Source organism: Sapajus apella, unplaced genomic scaffold (assembly GCF_009761245.1).
Source record: "Sapajus apella isolate SASKATOON/1434 unplaced genomic scaffold, GSC_monkey_1.0 scaffold142, whole genome shotgun sequence".
Lineage (NCBI taxonomy): Eukaryota > Metazoa > Chordata > Mammalia > Primates > Cebidae > Sapajus > Sapajus apella.
This window is the reverse complement of record NW_022437082.1, coordinates 685,973-713,525: the sequence shown is the minus strand read 5'-3', so window position 1 is coordinate 713,525 and position 27,553 is coordinate 685,973. Positions and strand designations below refer to the sequence as shown.

Below are 27,553 nucleotides of genomic sequence, written 5' to 3'. Positions count from 1 at the left end.
CATTACATACATATTCTGTAATATCTGGAGTAAATACTAAGAAAACTATACAATGTAATATGCTAAAAACCATAAAATATAAACCAAGATGGAATCCTAAAATAGGTTTAAGTAAAGCATGAGAATACAAAAAGAAACAAGTGGAGAACAAGAACCAGAGCAAGCAAAGGATCAACAAATAATAAAATAGAAGACTTAGGCCAGAACATGTCAACAATACCTCTTATTTATATGGTCTAAACACTAGTTAAAGACAGAGGTTGGCAGAGTGCAAAACATATGAAAATTAATCAGGCATGGTGGCACATGTCTGTAGTCCCAGCTACTTGGGAGGCTGAGGCGGGAGGATCACTTGAGCCCAGGAGTTTGAGGATGTAGTGAACAAAGATTGCACCACTGCACTCCAGGCTGGTGAAAGAGCAAAACTTGTCTCAAAAAAATAAAAATAAAAACAGACAAACAAACAAAAACATGACCAAACTCTATTCTATTATTCCAAATACAACAGCATAGGTAAGTTGAAAGTAAAACAATGGATAAAACATACCATGCAAATATTAATTTTACAAAAGCATTAGTGGCTATATTATCATCAGAAAAAGACTTCAGAGCAAAGAAAATTATTGCAGACAGGCAGACATTACATAATGATAAAATAATAATACATTAGGAAGACGTAATGGTCCTACATGTATATATACCAAACAGTAGAGTCTCACAACACCTGAAGCAGAAACTGAGAGAGCTACAAGGATAAATTGACAAATCTGCAATTATAGCTGGGTACTTCAGCACTCCACTCTCAACAATAGATACAACTGCTAGACAGAACCAGCAAAGATGAAGAACTCAACAATACATCATCAACTGAAAAGTTCTAGATGACATTTATGGAACACTCCATCAAGCAACAGCAGATTACATCTTTGATTCAAGTGTTCATAGAACATATACTAAGATAGGCCATATTCTGGGCTCTAAAACACATCTCAATAAATTTACAATAATTGAAATCACAGTGTTCTCTAATGTGATCAATGAAATCAAACTAGAAATCAATAACAAAGAAATCAAGAAAATCACCATATACTTGGAAATTAAACAACATATTTCTTAATAAACCATCAGTCAAAGAGGAAGTCTCCAAGAAAACATAAAAATGCATTGAAATGGGTCAGGCGCAGTGGCTCATGCCTGTAATCCTAGTGCTTTGGGAGGCTGAGGTGGGTGGATTGCTTGAGCTCAGGAGTACAAGACCAGCCTGGGCAACATGGCGAAACCCCGTCTCTACTACAAATACAAAAAGTTAGCCAGGCATGGTGGTGCATGCCTGTAATCCCAGCTACTCTGGAGGCTGAGACAGGAGAATCACTTGAACCCGGGAGGTGGGGGTTGCAGTGAACCGAGATCGTGCCACTGCACTCCAGCATGGGTGACAGAGCAAGATTCTGTTTCAAAAAAAAAAAAAAAAAAATGCATTGAAATGAATGAAAGTGAAAACAGGAGTTGTAAAGACATGTGGGACATGGCTAATGCAGTGTCAGGACGGAACTGTATGGCACAAAATGCATATGTACATTAGAAAAAAGGAAATATATAAAATTAATATCTAAGCTAAAGCAATCATGTAAGCTTGTACTTCAAGAATCTAAGAAGTGCAAAATATACTCAAAGTAGCAGAAAGTAAGAAATAATAAAAATAAGATAAAAATCAATGGAATTGAAAAGAGAAAAGAGAAAATCAATGTAACAAACAGTTAGTTTTTTGAAGAGGTCAATAAAATTGACCTCTAGCAAGCTTGAAAAGAGAAAAGATACAAATCACCACTAACAGAAATGAAGCAGAGAATATCACAGATCTGACAGAAATCAAAAGAATAATAAGAAATCAAAAGAATAATAAAAACCCTACACAGAAATTTGACAAAATTAGATAAAATGGACCAATTCCTTGCACAGCACAAACTACCAAAATAAACCATTTGAATAGCCCTATTACTATTCAGGAAGTTGAATTCATAATTATAAAACTCCCTCCAAAATTCTCCAGACGTAGATAGCTTCATTAGAGAATTTTATCAAACATTAAAAAATTAAAACCAATTCTGCACATTCTCTTCTGAAAAATAGAAGAGCAAGGAACACTTTTCAATCCATTTCATGAAGTTAGTATTACCCTGGTATGAAAATGAAAGAGAGTACAAAAAAGAAAACTACAGACCAAAACCCCTCATGAATATACATGCAAAAATTTATAAGAAATTGTTAGCTAACTGCCCCAACTTAAACAACATGAATTATATAATCTAAATTGCCCTACATACCTTAAGAAAATAATTTGTAGTTAAACACTCTTGAAAAAGAAATATCCATACCTAGATGGTTTCACTGAATTTTCCCAGATGTTTAAAGAATAATTAGTGCCACTTTTACACAATGTCTTCTAGAAAGTAGAAGAGGCAGGAAGACTTCCGAACTCCTTTTATGATTCTGATACCAAAATGAGACAAAGGCAGCACAGAAAAAGAAAATTACAAATAAGTATCTTTTATTTATCAGGATCTCACTGATATATCAAAATCCACACATTCTCAAGTCCTACAGTCAGCCCTTCAGAACCTATATGTACAAAAAGTAAGCCCTCTGTATATGCATCCTGCAAATACTGTATTTTCACACATTTTACAAAGCAGTTTGGCTTTAAAAATGTCCAGATAACAGGAGAAGCAGCTTCTGTTGACTAAGGGGCAGCAGAGATGTTCCCAGACGCCATTTATTTGGCTTTCTTATTGCTTGCTATTACTATGTAAAAACTGGGTGGCAGTTCAGGAGGAAGACTATTGTAAAAGAAAACCAAGAATTTTTGATCATTTAATCAGATGTTATAAACAGTGGAAGGAGCATGGACTTAAAACAAGGCATGTTTATTCAGTTTTGTCAAAATTTTACTAAAATACGTGACATATATTTATACTAAAACTATATAATGCTTAGATTTAGAAAAACAATCAGTTAATGTCTTACCTATTAAATACAGGTACAAGTTGGAAATTGTAGAAAATTGAAAGGAAACAAAATACAAAATTAATGTCTATAGTAGGGAATAAAAGAGTTTAAGATATTATAAAATTATGCGTATTTTCTTCTCTTTTACATAAATCATTTGTGAAAAGTATGCTAAAATGTTTTAGGAGTAATATTAATTATGGTTTATTTTTCAATATAATTTGGAGACCCTTTGTTATCCAAATAAAAATGATGGGTTCTGTGTCTGAAAAAACAAAAAAAGAAAGAAAGAAAAAAGAAAATCATTGATAAGAAAGGATATCTCCCCAAACAGGATTTAATGCAGATGAAAGTGCCCTATACTGGAAAAAAAAAAAATGCAACAAAGGACATTTAGTAGTAAGGAAGAGAAGCAAGCACCAGGGTTTAAGGCAGGAAGGGATAGGCTAACTTTACCATTTTGGGCAAATGAAGTCAGGTTCATGATCAGGGCTGCCCTTATCTATAAAGGTGCTAACCCCTGAGCCTTGAAGGGAAAAGATAAACACCAGCTGCTGATCTTTTTGTTGTACAGCAAGAAGGCCTGGACAATTAAAACAAAACAAAAAACAAAAAACTTTTTTCTGGATTGGTTCCATCGATGCTTTGTCCCTGAAGACAGGAAGTACCTTGTTAGTAAGTGGCTGCCTTTTAAAATTCTTTTGATATTGGACAATGCTCCTAGCCACCCAGAAATCCATGGGTTCGACACTGAAGGTATTGAAGTGGTCTACTCGCCCCCAAACACAATTCTAATTCAGCCTTAGATCAGGGGGTCACAAGGAGTTTTAAGATTCACCACACATGGTACTCTATAGAAAGATTGTCAATGCCATGGAAGAGAACCCCAATAGAGAGAACATCATGAAAGTCTGGAAGGATTATACTATTGAATATGCTATCATTGTTTAGAAAAACCTGTGAAAGCCATCAAGCCTGAAACAATACATTACTGCTGGAAAATACTGCATCCAAATGTTGTGCAGGACTTTACAGAATTTATGACAATAAACAGGGAAATCATTAAAGAGGTTGTGGATATGACCAAAAAAATGGTGGAGGTTGAAGGATTTCAAGATATGGATCTTGGAGAAATTATAGAGCTAATAGACACCATGCCAGAGGAAGTACTAGAAGACAACTTTATGGAGTTGAGTACTTCTGAACCAGTGCCAGACCATAAGGACAAAGACATAAAAGAAGCAGTGCCAGAAAACAAATTGATATTAGACAACTGAGCAGAAGGGTTCTGATTACTCAATACAGTTTCTGACTTCCTTTACAACATGAACCCTTCTGTGATAAAAGACCTGAAACTAAAGCAAATTATGGAAGAAGGATTGGTATTATATAGAAACATTTTTTAGAGAAATAAAAAAGCAAAAAGTCAGAGAGAAATTGTGATGTATTTCCATAAAGTTGCACTGAGTGTACCTGTCTCTTCTGCCTCCTTCTCTACCTACTTCACTTCTGTCTCTGCCACCCCCAAGACAGCAAGACCAACCCTTCCTCTTCTTCCTTCTCTTCAGCCTACTTAACATGAAGATAACAAGGATGAAGACCTTTATGAAGATTCCATTCCATTTAGTGAATAGTAAATATATTTCCTCTTCCATGTGATTTTCTTAATAAACTCTTCTTTTCTCTAACTTACTTAATTATAAGAACACAGTATATAATACATACAGCATACAAAATGTGTTAATTTTTATGTTATTGGTAAGGTTTCCAGGCAATAGTAAGCTACTGGTAGTTAAGTTTTTGGGAAGTCAGAAGTTATAAGTGAATTTGTAACTGTGCAGGGGGTTTGTGCCCCTAACCTCTACGTTGTTCAAGCATAAACTGTGTGTGTGTGTGTGTGTGTGTGTGTGTGTGTGTGTGTGTAGTATTGTTCAGGCATAAAGAAGAAATCCTGCCATTTTCAACAACATGGATGAAACTGAATGACCTGAAGTGAAAATAAGCCAGACAAAGAAGACAAATACTCTATAGTCTTACTTATTTGTAGAAATTTAAAATGCTGAACTACTAGAAGCAGAGAGTAGAATGGTGGTTGTCAAGGTCTTAGCGGTGGGGAAAATGGGAAGATCTTGGTGAAAGCATACAAACTTTCAGTTACAAGATGAATAAGTTCTGGGAATCTAACGTACAACATGGTGACTATAGTTAATAGTACTGTATTGTTTCCTTGAAATTTGCTAAGAGGGTAGATTTTTAAGTGTCCTCACCACACACATATATACACAAAAAAATGGTAGCTATGAGAGGTAATGGATGTGTTGATTGTGTCAGTCATTACACAATGTATACATATATCAAATCATCATGTACACTTTGAATATATACAATTTTTATTAATTAAACATTTTAAAATTTAAAAACAAAATGAAAGATAAATTTAAATGTAAAAACTAAAATGATAAAATCTTGGAAGAAACATAGAAATAAATCTTTGACTTTCAGTTAAGAAATAGTTTCTCAGATATGATACAAAAAGCACAAGTGAGAAAAGAAAACCTAAATGAATTAGATTTCATCAAAATTAAAACTTTTGTGCTACAAATAATACCATCAAGGAAGCGCAAACATGACCCACAGAATGGGAGCAAAGATTTGCAACCCTTATGTCTGATGAAGGTCTAGGATTCAGAATATATAAACAATGCTCACAATTCAACAATAGAAAGACAAATAATCCAATTTAAAAATGGGCAAAGGCTCTGCATAAACACTTCTCCAAAGAAGATATACAAATGGCCAATAAAACATGTGAAAAGATGTTCAAAATCATAGCCAACAGAGAAATGCAAATCACAATCATAATGAAATACCACTTTATGCTCACTAGAGTGGCTATAATCATAAAGACAGAAATTTAGAAGTGTTGGCAAGGATGTGGAAAAATTGGAACCCTTATATATCGTTTGTGAGATTCTTAAGTGGCACAACTACTTTGGAACAGTTTGGCAGTTCCTCAAAATGCTAAACATAGAGTTACCGTACAATGCAAAAAATCCATTCCTAGGTATATGCCCATGAGAAATTAAAGCCTATGTCCACGCAAAAACTTGTACATGAATGTTAACAACAGCATTATTCTTAAGAGTGAAAAAGTGACAACAGCCCAAATTTCTGTCAACTGATGAATGGAGAAACAACATATGAGGTATATCGCAAATAATACATGAAATATTATTTGGCAATGAAAAGGAATGAAGTACTAATACATGCTACAAAATGGATGAAGCTTGAAAACATGCTAAGGGAAAGAAGACAGTCTCAAAAGGCTACTTATCTTATGATTTTATTAATAGGAAACAACTAGAAGAAGTAAATCCATACAGATGGAAAGTAGGTTAGTAGTTTCTAAGGGCTTGGGCAAGGGGTAATTGAGGATGGTTGCTAATGGATATGTGATTCCTTTTCAGGGTAAGTAAAATATTCTGAAATTAGATATTGGTGATGATTGCACAACTATGAATATACTAAAAGCCACCGAACTAAATACTTTAAATGGGTGAATTCTGTGGTATGTGAATGATATCATCAGTAAAACTATATTTAAGAGAATACATACCATTTACAACTGCTGCATAGAAAATGCAATACTTAGATATTAAATATAATATAATGTGTATAGGATCTGAATCCAGAAAGATACAAAATGCTTTTGTAAGAAATAAACACTCCTGCACATGTATCCTGGAACTTAAATAAAATAAAATATTTTTTAAAAAGGAAGAAGAGCACAGTAAGATTTCCTGCAACCTATTAAAGCCCATAAAATTTATCAAAGAAATTTACATACAAAATAAATCTTGATAGTAGTTCCAATCACAATAAATTATACTTGCAACTGACATCTATAAGCAATCTCTTTTCTCTCTTTAAAAAATATTATATATTTTCTTGAGGACACAAACTGATGGAAAAACAATCCATGCTCATGGTTAGAAAGAATTAATATGGTGAAAATGGTTGTACTGTCCAAAGTAATTTGCAGATTCAACGCTATCCCCATCAAGCTATCATTGATTTTATTCACAGAATTGTTAAAAAAACCACCTTAAACTTCATATGGAACCAAAAAAGAGCCCGCATAGCCAAGACAATCCTAAGCAAACAAACAAACAAACAAACAAACAAACAAACAAACAAAAAAACCAATGCCGGAAGCATCATGCTACCTGACTTCAAACTATACTACAAGGCTACAGTAATCAAAACAGCATGGTACTGATACCAAAACAGAGATATAGACCAATGGAACAGAATAGGGGCCTCAGAAGTAATGCCACACATCTACAACCATGTGATCTTTCACAAACCTGACAAAAACAAGCAATGGGGAAAGGATTCCCTATTTAATAAATGGTATTGGGAAAACTGGCTAGCCATATGCAGAAAGCTGAAACTGGATCCCTTCCTTATCCCTTATATAAAAATTAACTCCAGATAAATTAGATATTTAAACATAAGACCTAACACCATAAAAACCCTAGAGGAAAACCTAGGCAATACCATTCAGGACATAGGCATGGGCAAAGACTTCATGACTAAAACACAAAAGTGAATACCATTCAGGACATAGGCATGGGCAAAGACTTCATGACTAAAACACAAAAGTGATGCCAACAAAGCCAAAATAGACAAATGGGATCTGATTAAACTCCAGAGCTTCTGCACAGCAAAAGACACTATCATTAGAGTGAACCAGGAACCAACAGAATGGGAAAAAATTTTTGCAATCTACCCATCTGACAAAGGGCTAATATCCAGAATCTACAAAGAACTTAAAATAAATTTACAAGAAATAAACAAACACATCAAAAAGTGGGCAAAGGATATGAACAGACACTTCCCAAAAGAAGACATTTATACAGCCAACAAACATGAAAAAACGCTCGTCATCACTGGTCATTAGAGAAATGCAAATCAAAACCACACTGAGATACCATCTCATGCCAGTTAGAATGGTGATCATTAAAAAATCAGGAGACAACAGATGCTAGAGAGGATGTAGAGAAACAGGAACACTTTTACACCGTTGGTGGGAGTGTAAATTAGTTCAACCATTGTGGAAGAGAGTGTGGCAATTCCTCAGGGATCTAGAACTAGAAATACTATTTGACCCAGCAATCCTATTACTGGGTATATACCCAAAGGATTATAAATCATTCTATTATAAAGACACATGCACACGTATGTTTATTGCGGCACTGTTCACAACAGCAAAGACTTGGAACCAACGCAAATGCCCATCAATAATAGACTGGATGAAGAAAATGTGGCACATATACACCATGGAATACTATGCAGCCATGAAAAAGGATGAGTTCATGTTCTTTGCAGGGACATGGATAAAGCTGGAAACTATCATTCTCAGCAAACTGACACAAGAATGGAAAACCAAAGACCACATGTTGTCATTCATAAGTGAGTGTTGAACAATGAGAACACATGGACACAGGGAGGGGAGCATCACACACTGGAGCCTGTTGGGGGGTGGGGGGCTAGGGGAGGGATAGCAGGGAATGGGGGGCTATGGGAGGGATAACATTAGGAGAAATACCTAATGTAGATGACGGGGTGATGGATGCAGGAAACCAGCATGGCACGTGTATACCTATGTAACAAACCTGCACATTCTGCACACGTACCTCAGAACTTAAAGTATAATGAAAAAAGAAAAAATAATACTCTATATTTTCTTTATGAAAATCAGTGATTCTTGTTTCTAAACTGTACTCTAAAATGGAACAAAATATTTGTAATCTTAAGTGTTTCAAATTTTGTACTCTATTGCTTCAGTCTTGTACTACATCAACATGTATGAATAAATTCATATATAAAGTGTTTTCAAACTTATTGTATTTCCCTTGAAAATATTGACATTTTGCATTTTAAAAAAAAGAACTCAGAAAAAAAAGAGTTGAACATCAAATGAAAATAATAATAAACACCCTTTTTTGTGCTCATAAGAAAAAGAAAGACCTAAATAAATGAGGAGACATATTATGTTTACTGCTTAGAAGTCTCAACATAGTAAAGATATCAATTCTTGAATTGACCTATAGGTTTAATGTAATTCTCATCAAAACCTCAGCAAAGTTTGTTGTAGACATAGACAAGGTTATTCTAAAATATATGGAAAGGCAGAAGTCCTAGGATAAAACAATTTTGAGAAACAAGTATACAATGGGAGGAGTACGTTTACCCAGTATTAACATTTTTATATGGCTACATTAATCAAGACTGTGTGGTATTGGCAGAGGGAAAGACACATAGATCAACGGAGCAGAATAAAGAGCCCAGAAATAGACCCATAAAAATATATCCCACTAACTTTTGACAAAGGTGTCAAAGCAATTCAGTGAGGTAGGGATAGTCTTTTCAACAAATGGTGTTAGAGCCATTGAGGCATCCATAGGCCAAAAAATAATAAACATCAACCTAAACCTCACACCTTATGCAAAAATCAACTCAAAATGGATCATGGTCTAAACGTATAACCACCAAACTTAAAAAATATTAGAGAAAATTTTCAGGACCTAGGACTTGGTGTAGAGTTCTTAGACTCAACCACAAAAATCTGACCCCGAAAATAGTCTTTTTGTGAAAGAACCTATTAAAAGGATGAAAAGATAAGCTACAGACTGAGAGAAAGTATTTTCAAATTACATATTGGACAAAATACAAGTATCTCGAATATATAAAGAACTTGCAAAGCTCAACAGTGAAAAAAAGAAAAAATGCAAATAATCCAACTAGAAAATGGGCCTAAGTCATGAACAGACATTCCATGGAGTTATACAGATTAAAAATAAACTCCAGAAAATATGTTCAATCTGATTAGGCATTAGGTAAATGCAAATTAATATGACAATGAGATATTTCTACACACCTGTGATAATGGACTTCTCCTGTATTGCACTATACCACTATCAGAATTATGCTGAGTTATGAAAAAAGCCAATCTCAAGAGATCACATGCTATATGATTTTATTTACATAACATTCTCAAAATAACAAACCTATAGGAAGGGAGAACAGATTACTGGTTAGTTGCCACAGGTTCAGAACTTGGGGTGGAGCATATTAGGAGGGAAGTGGGTTTGGTATAAAAGAGCAACACAGAGGATCGCGTATCCTTGTGGTGATGACACTGTTCTTTTTCTTGACTGTAGTCACATGACTCTACACATTTAATAAAACTGTTTTGAATTAAATACCCACACATGTACACAAATAAGCGCATGTCTAACTGGTAAAATCTGAATAAGGTAGATGGAGTGTATCAGTGTCAGCATCCTGGTTGTGGACTGGGTGAAGGGTAAATAGGATCTTTCTAGTATTGTTTCCTAAAACTGTATGTGAATCTACAATTATCTCAAAATAAAAAGCTGTTAAAAATCACAATAAAGCCTCTATAATTAAAACAGTGTGGTACTGGAGGAAGAATATGCAAATCGACTAGTGGAACAAAATATACATCTAGAAATAGACCCATGTATATGTGGAAATTGAATACATAACAACAGTGACTTTTGAAATCAGTGGAGCAAAATGAACATTTGTAGAATGGGGCTGTGATAAGTGGGTAGCCTCTTGAAAAAAGAGAAGGGGCTGGGTGCAGTGGCTCATGCCTGTAATCCCAGCAGTTTGGGAGGCCGAGGCAGGAGGATCTTTTGAGCCCAGGAGTTGGAAACCAGCCTGAGCAACAGAGCAATACCCACTGTCTACAAAACAGTAAAGAAAAATTAAAATTTAGCCAAGTGTGGTTGTGGTGCACCACCCTGCCACTGAACTCCAGCCTGGGCGACAGAATGAGACCCTGTCTCTAAAGAAGAAAAAGTAAATAAATAAACCAAAAAAAGAAAAAAGGAAAGAGGTGAAGTAAGATCCCTGCCATATACCATTCATAAGAATAAAGTCCAAATGGAGTAGGAATCTAAATGTAAAACATGAAACCATACAAATACTGTAAGAAAACTGAGTGAATTTCTCTTTCAACTTGATGTGAGGAAAGGCTTTCTAACTGTGATTCAAAATCCAGATATGATAAATTAAGGGCATGCTCAGAGGATGATATTTGACAACATAAAAGTTTTTTGCATGGCAAAGAAAAACATCTAAAAACCCACAAACCAATTAAATGAAATTATTGGCAACATATATCACAAATTTAAAAAAGCTAATATCCATAACACAGAAAAATACTCTTAAAATTGTGAGTTAAATACTAAAAACCCAATAGAAAAAGGGAGAAAAGACATGAACAGATAATTCATACACATAAAAATATCAAAAGGGCTCTTAAGCATATGAAAAGATGTTCCAAGCCACTCATAATTAGAAAAATGCTAATTAAACTACACTGCGATACCATTTCTCACCTATCAGATTTACAAAAATTAAAAAGTAAAGCAAATACTTCGTTGGTGAGGTTTTGGGGGAAGAAAACACTTTCATACATTGCTAATGGGAATGCAAATTGGTGCAGTCTTTCTGGAGGGGAATTTGGCAATACCTAACAAAACTACATTTGTTTTTACTTTTTGACACATTAATCTCACTTCTAGAAATCTACCTCTAACAATATGAAAATACACATGTACTGGGTTGTTCATTGAAATACTATTTTTAATTTCAAAGTATTGGAAACAATTTAAATGCCTACCCATAGGAGGTTGGTTGAATAATAATAATGAAAGAATGGAAAAAAATCTCTATATGCATTGATTGCTAGGACATGCTATTGAATGAAAAAGCAAAGCTCAAAAGAGTATCTATATTAAGCTGCTCTTATGTAAGAAGTGGGTATAGGAAAAAGAAACACAGAAAAACCAATGAAGTTGGTTACACATAGGAAATGAGTGGAACGAGGTGGAAAGGACAGAAGTAATGGGAGATGTCACTTTTCTGAGGATTTCTTTCTGGACAGTTCTAACCTTTGAACCTATGTTATTATTTCACATCCTCACAGAAAAATAATTAAAATTAACAAAGAAAGATGGTAGTGGGGGTGGACAAAAAGGAATCTAAACAGAAACAAGTGAACTAAACCTTATTCAAATAACCTCAGTGGGGCCCAGGAGATGAACTAGCCCAGGTAACTTTTTAACAGTGTTTGAAGGACATACTCTTACGCAAAGACAAAAAGAATTCTAAACAAATATTGTACTCTTGTAAATTGGCTTCTTCATAGAGTCATGGGTTAGCAATTCTGAAACTAGTTTCTGTATATTCTAGGATTGAGTAAGTTAGTAAATATAGTATGGATAACAGCAGAGAGATTTCTCACTGTTTTGCAAGGAAACTACAAATATGGAAAGGGGAAAGAAAGAATGAACTTTGGTGTTGTATTGGAATTTAGAGGTATCAGTGTGAACTCATGGTTTATGGGTAAGTAGGTAGGTAGCTAGATAGGTAGATAGAAAAATAGATATTACCAAAATAATAAATAAAAAAGGAATAGATATAGATGAGAGTTAATTATTTTCCTAGCTTTGTGGACTGACAGGGTCTAGTAGCAATGACACATCTGTAGAAATGTGCATGCTCCTAGTACCCAGACCTTAGTTTCTAAATACCATTCCCCACTAAAGGAAGTTAGGATTCCATAGGAAAATGGCTAATTTTAAGGTGAAGGCATGGAAAGTACAAGATGAGCCTGAAGCAGATGTGCCAGAAATTAAGGGCATGCTCAGAGGATGATTAGGGGCATGTCAGAAAGACATAGGAACTAGTTTGAAGGAGTTCCCACTGGGCAAACCTCAGACAACTTCAGCATCAAAATAAATAATGATAGGAAAGGATTATAAATCATAATAAAATTAAAATGCACAAGTCCACCTAATATAAATAAAAGGATAAGTAAATAAATGGGAGTGGGAGAAGGAAAGTTCTTTCTTATAGTGGAAAGTCAACTAATAAATGTAGAATGGATGATAGAATCAGAAATTCATTATTTGGCAACCAGCATAATAATTTTGCCTCAGGCACAGACCATCAATAGATGCTAAACTAGTGAGTGAACATTTGAGGAGTAGTATAATACTCACAGCCTCAAAATACATTTATTTCCCTGAGATACTCATTAATTGCAAGGGGAAGAAATAGTAACTTGACAGTGGAAATATGTGGTAGATATCACCTTAACCAAGTGATCAAAGTGACAATCACCAGGAATAGGATGAATGGAACTAACATCGTGGACCTCCCAATATGATGCATTGATGCACAACATCACTTCTGTGGTATTTCTGCCAACAGTACACAACCCTGATATAACTATGAGGAAACATCAGGCAACAAACTCAAATTGAGGGACATTATGCAAAATAAGTGGCATGAGCTCTTCAAAAATGTCAATGCGATAATACACTAAGATTGAGGAATCATTCCAGATTAAAGGACACTAAAGAGACATAATGACTGAATGCATTGCATTATCCTGGATTTTCTTTTGCTATAAAGGACATTATTAGGACAATTGGCAAAATCTGAATAAAGTCTTTAAAGTCTTTAGATAGATCGGTAGCACTGTTAGCTTCCTGATTCTGATCAATATCCTGTGCTTATGCAGGAGAATGTCTTAGGAAATGTTAGGAAATATATACTGAAGTATTTGGAGATACCTACAATTTGTTCTCATAAAGTTCAGAATAAATTGTGTGTGTGTGTGTGTGTGTGTGCGCGCGCGTGTGTATGGTGGATAAAACACAGAATGTAGTAAAATGTTAACATTTGGGGAATCGAGTGAAAGGTATTGAGACATTATTTGTATTATTCTTGCAAATATTCTGAGAGTCTGAATTTATGTCAAGTGAAAAATTAAATAAATAAAGGTTAGAAGTGATCAATTAATCTCCTAGGGAGAAGGTATGGAGATCAAAGATTAAAGGCCTGAGGTGAAACCATTAGAAAATGCCCACAGCTGATGGGTGAGTTTCTAAGAAGCAGCAGGACAGGAGTCTCCAGGCACAATGGGCATTCAAGAAATGATAACTGTTGCTTTAATAAATTTCAGAAAGTACTAGTTCATCTCAGAGATATCTACCTCCTAACTCTTTCAGAAAAATCACTAAATATTGCTTCTAGAAAGGATTTAAAGGTCATGTACTCTACTGGTCAAGTCACATCTTCCAAATATAACAATCCAACATAAGAGGAAAATTCCACAAAGCCCCTTTAGGTCAGCCCCCTCATTGTAACAATAGGAGCTGTGAGGACCAGAGAGGGGACGAGAACTGCCCAAGGTCACAGAGCAAAGTAGTAGAGCTGGGCCAGGCACCCAGGGTGCCTCCCTCCCAGGCCAAGGCCTCTCTAACTCTGCATGGTCTGGCTTCAGGCCAGAGGAGTAGATGGCTGGGCACCAGAGAAGAGGTAGCTGGACTGGAGCTGAGAGATACAGTCCCAAAGCTGGTGGCTGTTTGGGAATGAGTGGGGCGTGTTTTGTGAACACTCCATAAGCTATAGGTGGCCAACACATTGATGTGATTAAAAATACAAAATAAGGCTGAGTAGTACGCTGGGTGCAAACAGTTGAGAAACCAAAAGCTTCTTTCAGACAAGACAAACTGTTACTCACTACAAAAATAAGGGTGGGGTGGCTTGGGATTGTTTTTTTTTTTTTTTTTTTTTTCGTAATGAAAATTAGCAAATATGAAGTCAATCCTAAAACAGCCCATCTGTTTGAAATAAAATAAGTCCAAATAACAGGCCCCTAAGGACCACCCCCCAATATTCAAAAAATCTTTTTTATTTTAAATTAGGCATTGGTACAAGACCAGCAAAATTAAATATTTACTGTTAGCAGAGAACTCTTGGATGTTGGGGGCAGGGGTGGGGAACAAAAATTCCTTTCTGATAAGCTAGTATCTGATAGCTAGAAATCAGAATCACTCGGCCCTATATTCTGCTGACGCAGATCCCATACGGAGTTGAGGGCCTGGAGGCTTCTTCTGTAAGGGCCTAGGAAGTGCTGTGTGGGGCAAGCAGTGGGCTGTGAGCTGGGCCTCCTGGGTCCCGGGGCAGCACAGCTCCTAGCAGCTTGCCAGGGAAGCCTGGGCAAGCATGCTTTTTTCTTCAGCTGCAGCCTCCTCATGCATAAAACAAGGGGCCTCTAAAGGAATTTCCAACTTTTCAATTATTTGGTCCTACATAAATACATTTAAACTCTTTGTATTTAGCGAAAACTTCTAAAACTGTTATCACTTACATAACAGTCACAGTCCCCACGTAACCAAACAAAAATACAACCCCATGCTTTCAAGTCTCTGATAATTTTAAAAACAACAAATTACTACTTATCCTTTTCAAATATTTTAAGTAACTTAGAGTTTAACTTTCTACTGGAGGATTATGGAATGCCAGAGCTGGAGGAGCTCTTTGGATGCCCCTAGACTGTTCCTTCATTGTACAGATGGGGAAACTGACACCCCAATCCGAGAAAATAGCTTGTCCCAAGTGCCATGGCTAGTTGGTATCAGAGTTGAAGCCGGACCACACGCCCCAGACCCCCAGGGGGTTATTCTTCCCTCTGTAGCACCAGGGACTCCTCCCAGACTCAGAAAGCTGGTCTGAAACAGTGAATCTTCCAAAGGGCAACCACCCCCTGCCAAACTTTCCAATTTACAAACCACTCTCATTTTGTTTGATGACGTGATGGTGCCTAAAATCCCTAGGTGGCATCTGCTTTCAACTGACTTGCACGATTTCTCTCCCTCCAGATTAATGATGAAGTTAAGGCCGAGATGCTCTGGCCAAGGATGGGAATGGGAGCCACTCTTCGTAGTGACCCTGTACTATGCCCTAAGCACTATTTTCAACATGTTCTCCACTTAGCCAGCCCTGGCAAATCAGGTTGGTTTAACAAAAGAAAGAATGGGCAGGGAGACACCTCAATCTGTTTGCAAGGCAATTCAAAGCAAAAACAGTTCTCCTCTCTTTCTAAAGGAGAGGGAGAGCCCAAGCTCCTAGCAACACATTTCCTTCCCAAAGGTTCCTAAAATCCACGTGGGGTGGGGGAAGGGACTAAGAGCTCTGCAAATGTGTGGCTGCCTCCACTTTGGAACTGCATAGCAACAGGCTCAGCAAGGCCAGGATCTCCTTCTGAGGGTTCAAAGGGCTTTCCAAACCTGCTATTTACTTTCTAGGGCTGACATTGAGGACCTGAGCATTCATTAGGGCCAGGTTAATATGATGATGGGCTTGTGTTTTTAGGAGAATTGAAAATGTACTATTGTGAGGAGCCAGACAGAGAACTTGGAAGGTGCACAGGATCAACTAGGGCCAAGGAAACGTCCTCATGACTTGTCTTGAGACCCAGGGCCAGCACCAGCTCCTCTCTGAGCCTCAGTTTCCCCACCTTTGATATAAGAGCCCTTGTGGCCTTGCCGTGAGAAGACATTCCATGCTTCCAGGCTTGGATGTGGGAGGTTGTGGAGGGCTGTTTGAAGGGAGTCCATCTATCCTCTTTCCTCCTAAGTAGACCCCTCCACACCTGCAGGCCCAACCTGAGGCTCCTCTCCAAAAGGACAGATCTTGGGGTGAGTCTACTTCCCAGTGTTCATGAGGGGCTGCCTAGGCCCTTTCAGTGACTACAAGAGAGACACATAGGATCCACTTCACCTTCTCATGCCAGGTGTGACAGTACTGAAATGTGAAAAACCAAACAACTGTCTGCCTTCTCACATCCCATTTGCTCACTTCTGCAGCAGGCAGATGTGGAGCCTCCTCAAGGCACTGGGCTGGCTACACACACCCTTGACTGACTCTGGAACTGCTGAGGGCTGGGTAATTGGAATCTCTAAAACTGGCTAGATCGTGGACATGCTGCATCCTCTTTGAGGCCCCTCCCAAGCCAGAGTCTCTTTAATGTTAGTTTGCCTGGGTATAACTTATGCAGTATCAAAGAAAGGGACAAAATGAATTTTCAAGTCAAAAGAAGCCTGATTTTCTTTCATTAAATTTTTCACATCAAATGGAAAGGCAAAATGAATAGTGACACTAAAGAGAGCAACCCATAAGTGTGCCCCGAGCCTGATGTTTACGAGACCGCCTCACCAACACCATCTCTTTTGAATCGCCCACAATGCTGCAAGCTGGGTGGAACTGACATTCGGATATTTCCATCTGACAACTGAGGGCACTGAGACTTGGGCAGGTTCACAGACTTGCCTAAAACGTCACAGTTAGTCAATGTCTTCCACCAAAGGGGAAGTTCATATTGAGGTTCTTAGCCTGTGACCAAAGATTCCCAAGAGAACCATGAGTGGGCTTAAGGCCCAGCAATACCTTAAATTAGATGCAACAGTGCATATGATTTTTCAGTGGTCTAAGGAGAAGACCCAGGGCTTTTATCAGATTCTCAAAGAAGTCTGTGATCCACAAGAGGCAAAGAGCCACCCCTGCTTCAGAGGATCGGGAGTCATTTTTGTTATGATTTGAGGTTCAGGAGACCAGTTGGGGTGAGCTTCCCTGAGGGCAAGCTCAGAAAAATCTTGGCAGCCAGATAGTCTTGGCTATTCTCTAACTCATAAATAGGATCAACTTTATGCCAGGCATGGTACCATTTGGTGGGATGGAGGGAGGGCTTCCCTAAGCCCTGAACACCTCCTTACCTGTGCCCTAAACAGAAGATTCTCTCCAAGGCATGGTAACAATTGCATCTTTTAGTTCAAGTTAGAGACTCCAGATTCTCCAGAGGAAGGGAATTCCACTAAGGTACACCGGGCTGAGGATGGCACCTTTCTAGGTAAGGTGGAGAGGGGGTGGAAGAAGCAGGAGGCAGATCTAGAAACCAGGAAGTGAAAGATGGGGGGACTGAACCTAAACTCGATTTGCTCAGGATCTGGCAGCCAAAGGCATGGCTGAAAAGACCAGTGAGGCTGTCCCCAGCCAGATGCAGAACAGGGCTTCAGACCTAGCCTTTGCTGTCTTGGCAAAGTTCTACTCCTGAGAGAGGATGAGTGTGTGCATGTGTTTTTGCATGTGTACGTGTGTGTGTGTGTGAGAGAGAGAGAGAGCGAGCTCTTCACAACTGCCTGAGCAAGGAGATGAGAACTCACGAATGGCTAACCTGGCCATCTTTCAAATCCCACAAATCAGCTTCTGTGGACCCAAACTAGTCAACCAACGATGCTGCTAGGACCCCCCACCCAGGGCCTGAGAATGCAGTTTTCCCCAGCACCCAGAATGGGGAATGGGCTTCCCACTCTGGGATCTACTGCTGCTGTTTGGGAAGATGGGCATAAATGAGATTTGTAGGACTGCCAAAGGGCTATTACTCTTGGGGAGTGCTGGTGGTGGGGGGCCAGGAAGAGTAGGCAGGAGGAGGGAGAAAAGCCTGCCTGGAGAATCCCCATTAACTTCATCTTGTGATTTCATTGTCACAGCCACTCAGAACAGGTTTGGCCCCAGGGGCAGGCTCCTCACCTCACGCTGTTGGACAAGACCTCACCACCAGCCCTATTAGCAGCAAGAAAGGACTCCCTGGCTGCGCTACAGCGCAGGGCATCAGTCATACTCCACCCAGCCATGTGCTCGGGTGTTACCTTTGTGTCCAGTGCTCCCCTGGTAGGATTAGTGCAGTGACACTCCTTGATATTTTCAGGGCTCATTTTGAGGACTGTCATGGCAACTAACATGATAATGCTCTTTACCCCATGGCTGGCGGATCACTAGAAACAACCAGATTGTTCACTTTAACTTGAATGTCAGCACAATTATTTTAACACCAAGTGTGTCAGGTTTGACTCCATATTCCGGAAACTAATTTTAGAGTGGCAGGGAAATAAAATGGCATACTTCTTTGAGCTTTGTTACAACACGTTCGTGCAGCAAACTGCGAAAAAAATGTAGTAATTAGAGGGTAAATTAATCCTTGACAGACAAGCGGCTTAGAAACGCTGTGCCCTCCTCCCGAAGCCTAGCATAATGCATGCCAGTCTTTCAGAATTAGACACGCAAACCATGTGACGTTGGCAACTGCACCAAAACTACTGTCCCACTTAAAATTCTGAGGCCGGTGCTGGAACTTCCAGAGGCAGATATTAACACTGAGATCTCATTAAGAGCCAAACCCAAACAACCTCCCACCATTGCCAAAAGAGCCCACCCAGTCAAGCCCTCCACGGGGCTGGCTGCCTGACTCACTGACAGCAACTCGAAAACGAGACACGCTCCCTTCTAATTCTTAATCTGTAATCTCCATTCTCCATCTACTTCCAGACTTTGAGTTCAGATTCTAATATGCCCTTTTGCTGTCCTAACAACATGTGCAAAGCTCATGTTGATACAGGGCAGATTATATTACACCACAGTTAAAAATGCTCTCCCTCCACTGGCTGCATTTCCTTTTACCACATTTGCTCTGCCTCAAAAGGAAAGCCTGTCTGCCCACTCATGGGTGCAAAATGGATGTTCCACACTCGACTGAGAACTGCAGACCAGGGTTCTGTCAACTTTGGGATCCCTTTACTATGGCCCCTTAGGAAACTCAGATGCTTTCTTGGGCTTCAGTTTCCTCTTCTATAAAATCATGGGGCTTTACTCTTCTAGCTGTAAGATTCTCCATCTCTCAGCATCTGGGTTTGCAGGTGAGGTGGTGCACCTGTGCCAACTATGTACAGGTGCAATGGTCAACAGACTAGCAGGGCCACAGAAAGGAAGGCAGAGCTGGATCCTGTCTTCCTCCTCCCCACTCTGTCCCAGCATGCTGCTGAAGCTGAGGGTGGAATTTCAGATTGAAATGCAGGGAAAAATGGAAATGCACTACTCATGGGGAGGGGATGGGACTGGAACAATTGGACCAAGAACTTGGAATTCCTCAATGTGTTCAGACTTCTTTTTGTCCTGTCTTTACTCTCCAAAGACCCACACTTTCCTCTGAAAGGTGGACACAAGCTGGGGCCACCAGGCCCTTTTGACCCAGATGCCATTAACTAGCTGTGGCCTCCGGTGATCTCTTCCAAAATCAGCTGAACAGTATCCCTATGGTCTAGTGTGTAGGTACTCGAACAGGTGGAAGAAAGGGGGAAAATCAATGGCTGGCCTGCCTGGCCCTCTTCCAACAAAATGATAGTCCCTGGTCTGCTCCATTCTTCTCTGAACCTCAGGGAACAATTCTCAGACTTAAGAAAATGGCATTTTTCAAAATCCACTTACTGGGTATTTACTGGGCAGAGCAAGCAGCAGGGTACATGGGAGAGTAAGGCAGCTTCCCCCACCCACCTGCCAAGGAAATGGGGGGCTAGGAGGCTCCAATTGGGCAGTGCAGAAAGGGGCACTGGCTGGGCCGGGGTCAGAGGGCAGCCAGGCAGAACTGAGTTGCCATGGTGTGGAGGGGCTACTCTTGCAGGGGCAGAAAGAGCCTACCCTCTTGCAGGCCAAGGAAGGAAGGGAGTAGTCTGAAGCTGGGGCCTTGGGGAGGCCTGGGATAGCCCATATGGGCAAGGAAAGGTCTCCTAAACTTTGCAAAGAGCTTTTTGCTTCTTGCGCCCAAACCTTCCTTAGGTCCTGTCTCTGGAAGCCTTTACTCTGGGAGCTCAGTGCCTACAGCCAGTGATGCCTCTTGCTATCCCCTCCCCTGGGGGGAATATTTTTGAACTGTTTCATATCTGATTGCTTTGCATGTTATAAAGACGTCAGATTTTAGGAGGAAACTTGAGGTTTGAAGGAAACCAGGGAGGCTCTGTGAAGGGGGAGAAAGAAGGCAACCAGAGTGGGGGGGTTGGGGGCAGAGAAATGAGGGAACTCAACTCTTTTCCTTCTGTCCCCTCCTCCGGAAGAAAATGCTCTTGAGGCTTCAGCAGCCCTGGGCTTGTAATTTGGGAGCAGGACCCCACAAGACTATACACCTGCAATTTTGGCATGTAAATATCCTATAACACAAGCTACTGTTTCTTACCTCCATGGGGAACACCCTGACTAACTGCCCTGACAGCTCCATGGAGCCTTTTCTTCTTCCTTTGACACCTTTACAGACCAGAGAACAATAACAATGACACAACAAAAATAAGAAATAATAAGCATTTGCAACAAAATCTCTTCAGGTTCACTCTGATTTACGAAATTTCCCTCCTAAAAGTACTGAAGATGTTTAAGGACTTAATGCCTACAAAACCAGATCGGTTCCAACTGGGCCTTGCGATGCTTTTTTCCTGCCATACAGTTGACTGGTGCTGCCTAGGTTACCCCTCGGTGGCGTTGTGAGAGGTGTATGATGGGAATTGGTTTATTGTGCTGATCCATAGTAACCAGCTCCTGTTCCTCCATCACTTATCTCCCTCCCCAGCGACATCTGGGTCGGTCTATTCACACACTCAGCATTCTATCTGCTCCACCAAACACTCAGCCTTTTCTGCTTGGATAAGGAGATTTTTTAGTTACATCCATTATATGTGTATCAACATTTATGGCAGCAAGATAATTGCCAAAGAGCTCAGAGGATAGAGTCCTTCTTCATAATGTTCACCTCTGCCCCTTTAAAAAATCAATATTAACATCAAGTAGGACAGTGGCAGGTTCTTACATGGCTGCTGTATCCTCAAAGTTGAAAATGTGATCTAAAAAACAAATCACCTAGATTAGGAAGAAAAGAAAAGATTCAACAGTGGGTTCAGAACCCACAGTCCAGTGGTGCACATGTGTGAGGACGGAAGGCCTTTTTGTCTTTGAAGCCTTTGCTACATAACTCCAAAGCAGCAGATCTACTCTACATTAGATGAGTCCTTGGAAAGATGCCAGTCTAGTCTAAAGAATTTAGATGACTTATCTGTATAGCAACCCAATGATTAGGAGGCCTGCCGTCAACAGGAGTACTGGACAAGAGAATATTCGGGTTGATTTCTGATCCCTCTGTCTCTGATTCTGGGTTAGAAGTTCACACTTGGAAAAGACACAAAAAGGCGAACACTTTCCACTTTTGTATTGTTTTGATCGGCCTTCTGCAGTTTTTTTTTTATTCCTCCTTCTTATCCCTGCACTTCCAAATATCAGCCCCATTTTATTATCTGTCTAGTTGGTTCCCTATGACAAGGTTGAACTTGATGTTTCACTTTCCCAGAAAATGACTATTTCATTCACAAACCACAGTGTTTTAAAACTGGAAAAGATGCAGACTCAGAGGTCATGGGGTTGGAGGAGAGAAAGGATGGACTTGTCCAAGATCACTCTGCTAATTAGTGGGCAGAGCTTTCTAGAACACAAGTTTCCCAGCTCCTAGGCTAATGATCTGTGCAATGCACTGTTGTAGAAAAAAAATCAGAATCTTAAAAAAGGGGAGTTACTTCACATTGAGGCTACTTTAAAGAAGAGGCATAGTCCAGCTATTTTCAGAAGAACCGCTTGTCTAAGAGCAGTTTATTCCCTTTCATAACCCCAGATAGTAATTGAGTTTCTTAGGGATCATCCATTAACAGGTGCATTTTATGCCTTTAGATGAGCAATTTAAAAGGAAAGAAAAGACACTAAGCATGCTGGCTAAGCTAAAAAAATTCCTTTCCTTAGTAAAAAGGATTGACAATAGTGAATCTCCTACCTTAGGATGCAGTGAATGTGTAGCCCCTGCCCCACACCAGCAACAGGGTATTTCCTGGTGGAGTGTAAAAATTCAATGACGTTCCTATTTCAACCCACACATCTGTGTCACTTTCAGCGTCAGTGGCAGGAAAACAGACGAAATCACCCTTTGCTAATGATTTCCTAACATGGAATTTCCTTGTATCTCCTAAAGGCTTTCTTCTTCCAACACCAAACTGTTCCCCACCCCCCACCCCCAACACGTTGTACTGAAGGAAAACTGAAAATGGTCACGGCCGGAAGAGGATGATTTTTAAGGAGATCTTGTATGGAAAAGCTTCAGCTCTTTGTGATACTTTTAAAGGGGGAAAGAGGGGAAAGAGTGCTACTTTTTTCCGAAGCTGAACCAAACAGAGAGGTTTCCTTCCAGACATCTGGAAATGTCTCAGTCCTATCTCTTTCTTTTTTCCTGCCTTTTCTGTCCCAAGTTCCACTTTGAGCAACACTCTTACTTCGGTACTGAAAGAAACACTCACACATCGCAGGCAGGCACTGGGAGAGGGCAGAGTAGCTCCCAGAGCAGGAAGCAGGCATTGGAGAACCACCAAGCACAAAGCAGTATGGTAACCCATCACTTTTCCCCTCTGGAGAATATCCTATTTAACATGCAAACTGGTCATCAAGTGAAAAGAAGGATGTTACTTTAAGGGGAAGAAGCTGATTAGCTGCTCTGGCTGGCAGCAAACAGCTGGTCTGTCCGGCAGGTTCAAGGCCATTTCAGCTTCTCTCTTATGGAGGCACCATATGTTCCATCTTGCACATCAGCAGCTTTATTTTCCAATGATCTTGCTCCGAAGAGAAGCACAAAGGGGGGAGGAGAAGGCAGAACCAGTAGTTTACCCTTTGATTACTTTCTTGTGGCTTTAGATGCAGTTGGGATGTGTGTACACACGTTGGGGGTGTTAACGCTTCATCTACTCCAAAGACCGGAGAACAAATGTTTGACCAGCACTTATTAATAAACTCTAGAGATGGGAAGGGAGGGGAGTAGGGGAAAGATATGTAAAAAGGCACAAATAAAACGTCGACATCAGATTAAATGGAAGTGGGAGAGGTGGAGGCGGCCAGAAAGGGGGTGGAATCTGACTTCGCTTGGGAGACCCACCAGCCTGAGCTTGAGCCCCGCCCACTCTCCTTATTTGTCACTTTTTTCTTTTCAGTATTCCCTTCCCCAACAAACTCCAAAAGAGAAACAGAGCGCTTTGGGGCACAGGGGCGGAGCAGGCCGATAGAATGGCGAAAGGTTACTTCTAACATTGTATTTGACATTCCTCAGCCCAATCCCTGGTTCTCGAAAGTTTTAGGGGGGCAGGTAGAAGGGATAAGGACCCGCTAAATCGTCAATCTAACTAAAGCTGGCGGCTTAGTGCCAGACCCTGAGTTAGGTGCAGAAGCAGCAGGCCAGCGTGCGGTCCAGAGGGGCACGCTCATCCTCACTGCCCGCCCAGGCTACAGGAACCCCGGAGGTGGCGGCTCCCACTGCCCGCGTGCCTCCAAACAAAGGGTGCTCGGAGAGTTTGAGCCCCTGAGTGTGGCGGGGCGGAGGGTGTGGCGGGAGGGCGCGGGAAGAAATGCGTTGTGTAGCCAGACTCGGGTGGCTGAAGCCTCCGAGCCGCTGCCGCCGTCTCAGCCACCGGCGGGCGCGACAGCTGCCCTGATCTCCGGCGGCGAGGGGCGCCCGCTGCAAAGCGAAACCAAGGAAAGGGCGCCCCCTATGCCGGAGCCCGGCGAGCGCAACGGCGAGTCGCGTCACCCCACCTCGCCGAGCGCTTGCCGCCTAGGGCCTCTGCGCGTGCCCGCCCGCTCGCAGTGCAGTGGACTGGGCCGTCCGGGCCGCCGGGGTTTAGGGTGTCCAGGGCTGACCGGTTGGGCGTGCAGCGAGGGCCCGGGGGCTGGGGCTTCGTGCGCCCTCCTGGGTTCCCACAGAGGGTCCCTGAAACACAGCCCCTCCCCCATCGCCTACACTTGCCCTCCTGTCCCGAGCGGCTCGAAGCCACTTGGAGACAGCCGCCCCCGCCCCTTGCCTCTGCGTCCCTTTCCCCTTCCCTCTCTCCAGCCTCCTGGGAAACAAAGGGGCTTTTTATAAAGCGGATTGTTGGCGGCGGCGGCGGCGGCGGTGGTGGGAGGGAGGGGGGATCTATAAAGACAAGAAGAGGTGGGAGGGAGGGAAGTAAAGAAGCTGCGCGGCCTCCAGGGGCCCAGAGCTGCAGTGGCGGCCGGGAAGCCCCAGCGGCTGCACGGTCGACCCCGCCCGGCCGGTGGGCACTCGGGCGGTAACCCACGCCTGCCAAGAGCTGGGCCGCGCGGCTGCGGTGCCGCCCGCCAGCTCACCGCAACCGGGGAACACATTCCCCAGCCGCCGGCCAGGGCCGCTGAGGGCCGCACAGTTCCCTCCGGGATCTACCCGGGGAGACCCAGGCCCTCTTCTCAGCCAACTCTTTCAAAATTGGTCGGCTTCAGGGAGACTTTGCGCCTTTGTTCCAGCGCATCCGCCTCTAGTAAGCTCGGCTCGCTGGCCCTCGCAGACAATGTCCCAGAGCCGGCCTCGGTTTGCTTACCCGTGAACAGCACGTTCGCCGTGGGGACGGCGCCCCCGGGGGGCACCGTGCTGCCAAACAACAACGACAAGCCACCCCAGCAAAGGGAGTCCCTTTTCCCCACGTCCCCCAGCCACCTTGTGCTCCCGCCTGCTCACACACACCCACACTCGGGGTGCCCGGGTCGGCCGCACCCAGCTGCAGGAGCGCGGCGGGAGTGAATGCCCCAGCCCGAGGCGCGTGTTTGCCCAGGTTCCGATGGCTTCAGGGCCGAGCTTTCTGGCCCACTAATCCTATTAATGTCTGCTCAGTCCGAATTTAGTAACGGATCACAATCAGACGACATCTCCAGCTTTCCAGGAGGCTTCGGACACACTGCATTGGGACGGAGCCTGGCCAAGCCAAGTGTCTGAGAAAAGTATTTGGCGGCGCTCCGGGGGGCTTCCCGCCCGCGCTAGCCGGCGCCCGGCGCCCAGCTCTGTCTTCTCGCGGATGCTGGGGAACGTGGAGCGCGGACTCTGACGCAGGGGTGCCGGCGCTGCTCCGCAGGAACCCAGTTGGGGCTGTTTCGAGAGCACCAGCTCAGCTCCGAGCTGCCCTCCCCAGGAGTTGGCAGGAGAAGGAGTGCAGGGCAGCGGGTTCGGCGCGCACACTCCACACTCTCTCTCCGAGGCGGCAAACAGCGCTGGGGTGGGGGAATCCTTCACCCAGCGGCCACTGCCTACTGGCCTGGGCTGTGGGAGCTGGCATGTGAAGGCACCGTCGCCGGTGACACCCAGGCTGCAAGCGGTTCGGGGGTGCTGGGACATAGTGGTAGCCTCCCGGTAGCCCCGCGTAGCCCAATGAACCCGCGCAGCTTGCGCCCTTCTACCTTTCTTCCCCGGTACGTGGCTGCCCTCGCCCGATTTCAGACGCCAGATGGGCGCTGAGCCAAAGGCCATGGTCTCCGGCGTTTCGAGGGGCGCCCAGCACTGCCCGGCCGTTCTAGAAGGGGGCGGCCGCCCGCAGCGCCAGGTGGGCCGTGTGGTCAGAGCAAACTTTAGGGTCTACCGGCTCGAAGCATCTCGGGACCCCGATCCTCAGCAATGGGGACCATAACTGGGGGCCAGAAGTGTACCCCGGACCCCCCAGAACAGTCGGACCTCCTGCGCCCGCCCTCAGCCTTACCGTGCTGCAGAGCTCCGGCGGCGGCGGGGGCAGTGTCCGAGGGGCGGGCGGCCGCCGGCGCAGGCAGCCTAGTCTCAGGCGGCCGCCTAGTAACCCAGCCCGGTTGCAGATCACCCCCTGGCTAGCGGCCGGTGCCCCCGCGCCCGCCCGCCGCCGGCCGCTTCAGCTCGCGGCCAAGTTCATGCTGGCGGCGCTGCAGTGGCGGCCTCAATCTGCTCGCTCCATTCCCACCGCCCGGCTCCGCGCCGCGCGCCCGGAAGGTGGAGTTTCGGGGGTTTAAGTTACTGATAGGCATTTCTCACTGCTGTGTCACTCGGGGAGGAGGAGACACGCACGCCGCACACTCACACACCCTCACACTCACGGCGACGAGCGGCTCCGGCCTTAAAGGGGAAGCCGCGCTGCCCTACCCGCGACCCCGCCACCCTCAAGCCTGGAAACTCTGGGTTTCCACGCCGGGATGGGGCCGGGGGCAGCCAAAGCAGTGCGGCCGCCCAAGGGGCCTCCCAGGCCCTCCCACCAGTCTTTAGAGGAGAAAGCGGCCGCAGGCTGGCTTCGCTGTGGCTGCTTCATTTCTCCAGTCGACTCGAACCAGGGCAGCTGGGGAGGGATCGGAGGGGCGAAAGGGGCACCGGTGCACTCACCTTTGTTGCTTCGCAGTCAGGAGAGGCTGGTCGTTTCGGCGTCAGGTGGCTCGGCCAGGCGGTGCACTGGTGGGAAGAGGCGACAGCAAGGTTACCGGAGCGCCTCCAACAGACAGAGCCCGCCCCCGAGGGCCGCAAGCGGGGCCCAGCGCGCTTGGGAAACCCACACGCCGAAGGTGGACTTTCCGCGTCTGGGGAGAGCGAGCTGGTGAGACGTCAGTGGCCGGGACACATGAAGAGCTGGCACGGAGAGCTGAAAGCCAGCGCTCACCAGTAACAGAGCGAGAGAGCGCTCAGGACCGGGAGACCAAGAGAGACAGGAGACTGTAGGAGACACAGAGAAGGCAGGGACTGAGAGACAGATACCGAGAGAGGCACCGGCGGAGATAAGAGAGGTAGAGACACGATGGAGGGAGAGGAGAGGAGAGGAGGGGAAGGGAGAGGAGGGAAGAGGAGGGGAGAGGAGAGGAGAGGAGGGGAGGGGAGAGAAGAGGAAAGAAGAGGAGGGGAGGGGAGAGAAGAGGAAAGAAGAGGAGGGGAGGGGAGAGAAGAGGAGGGGAGGGGAGAGAAGAG

The 27,553-nt window shown here is 43.2% G+C and overlaps 1 protein-coding gene across 6 annotated transcripts in view; it reads right to left on the bottom strand.

Moving 5' to 3' along the window:
* MAMLD1 (mastermind like domain containing 1) overlaps positions 1–27,553 on the bottom strand; it is a 141,113-nt gene that overhangs the window by 113,236 nt on the left and 324 nt on the right. For 4 of the 6 annotated variants that reach the window (XM_032264134.1, XM_032264130.1, XM_032264135.1 and 1 more), the window contains exon 2: positions 26,981–27,046. The gene's annotated coding sequence lies outside the window, so the exon portion shown is untranslated. Of the gene's footprint in view, positions 1–26,336; positions 26,593–26,980; positions 27,047–27,553 lie in introns of those variants that run through there. The other 2 variants (XM_032264131.1, XM_032264133.1) reach the window with 1 other exon arrangement.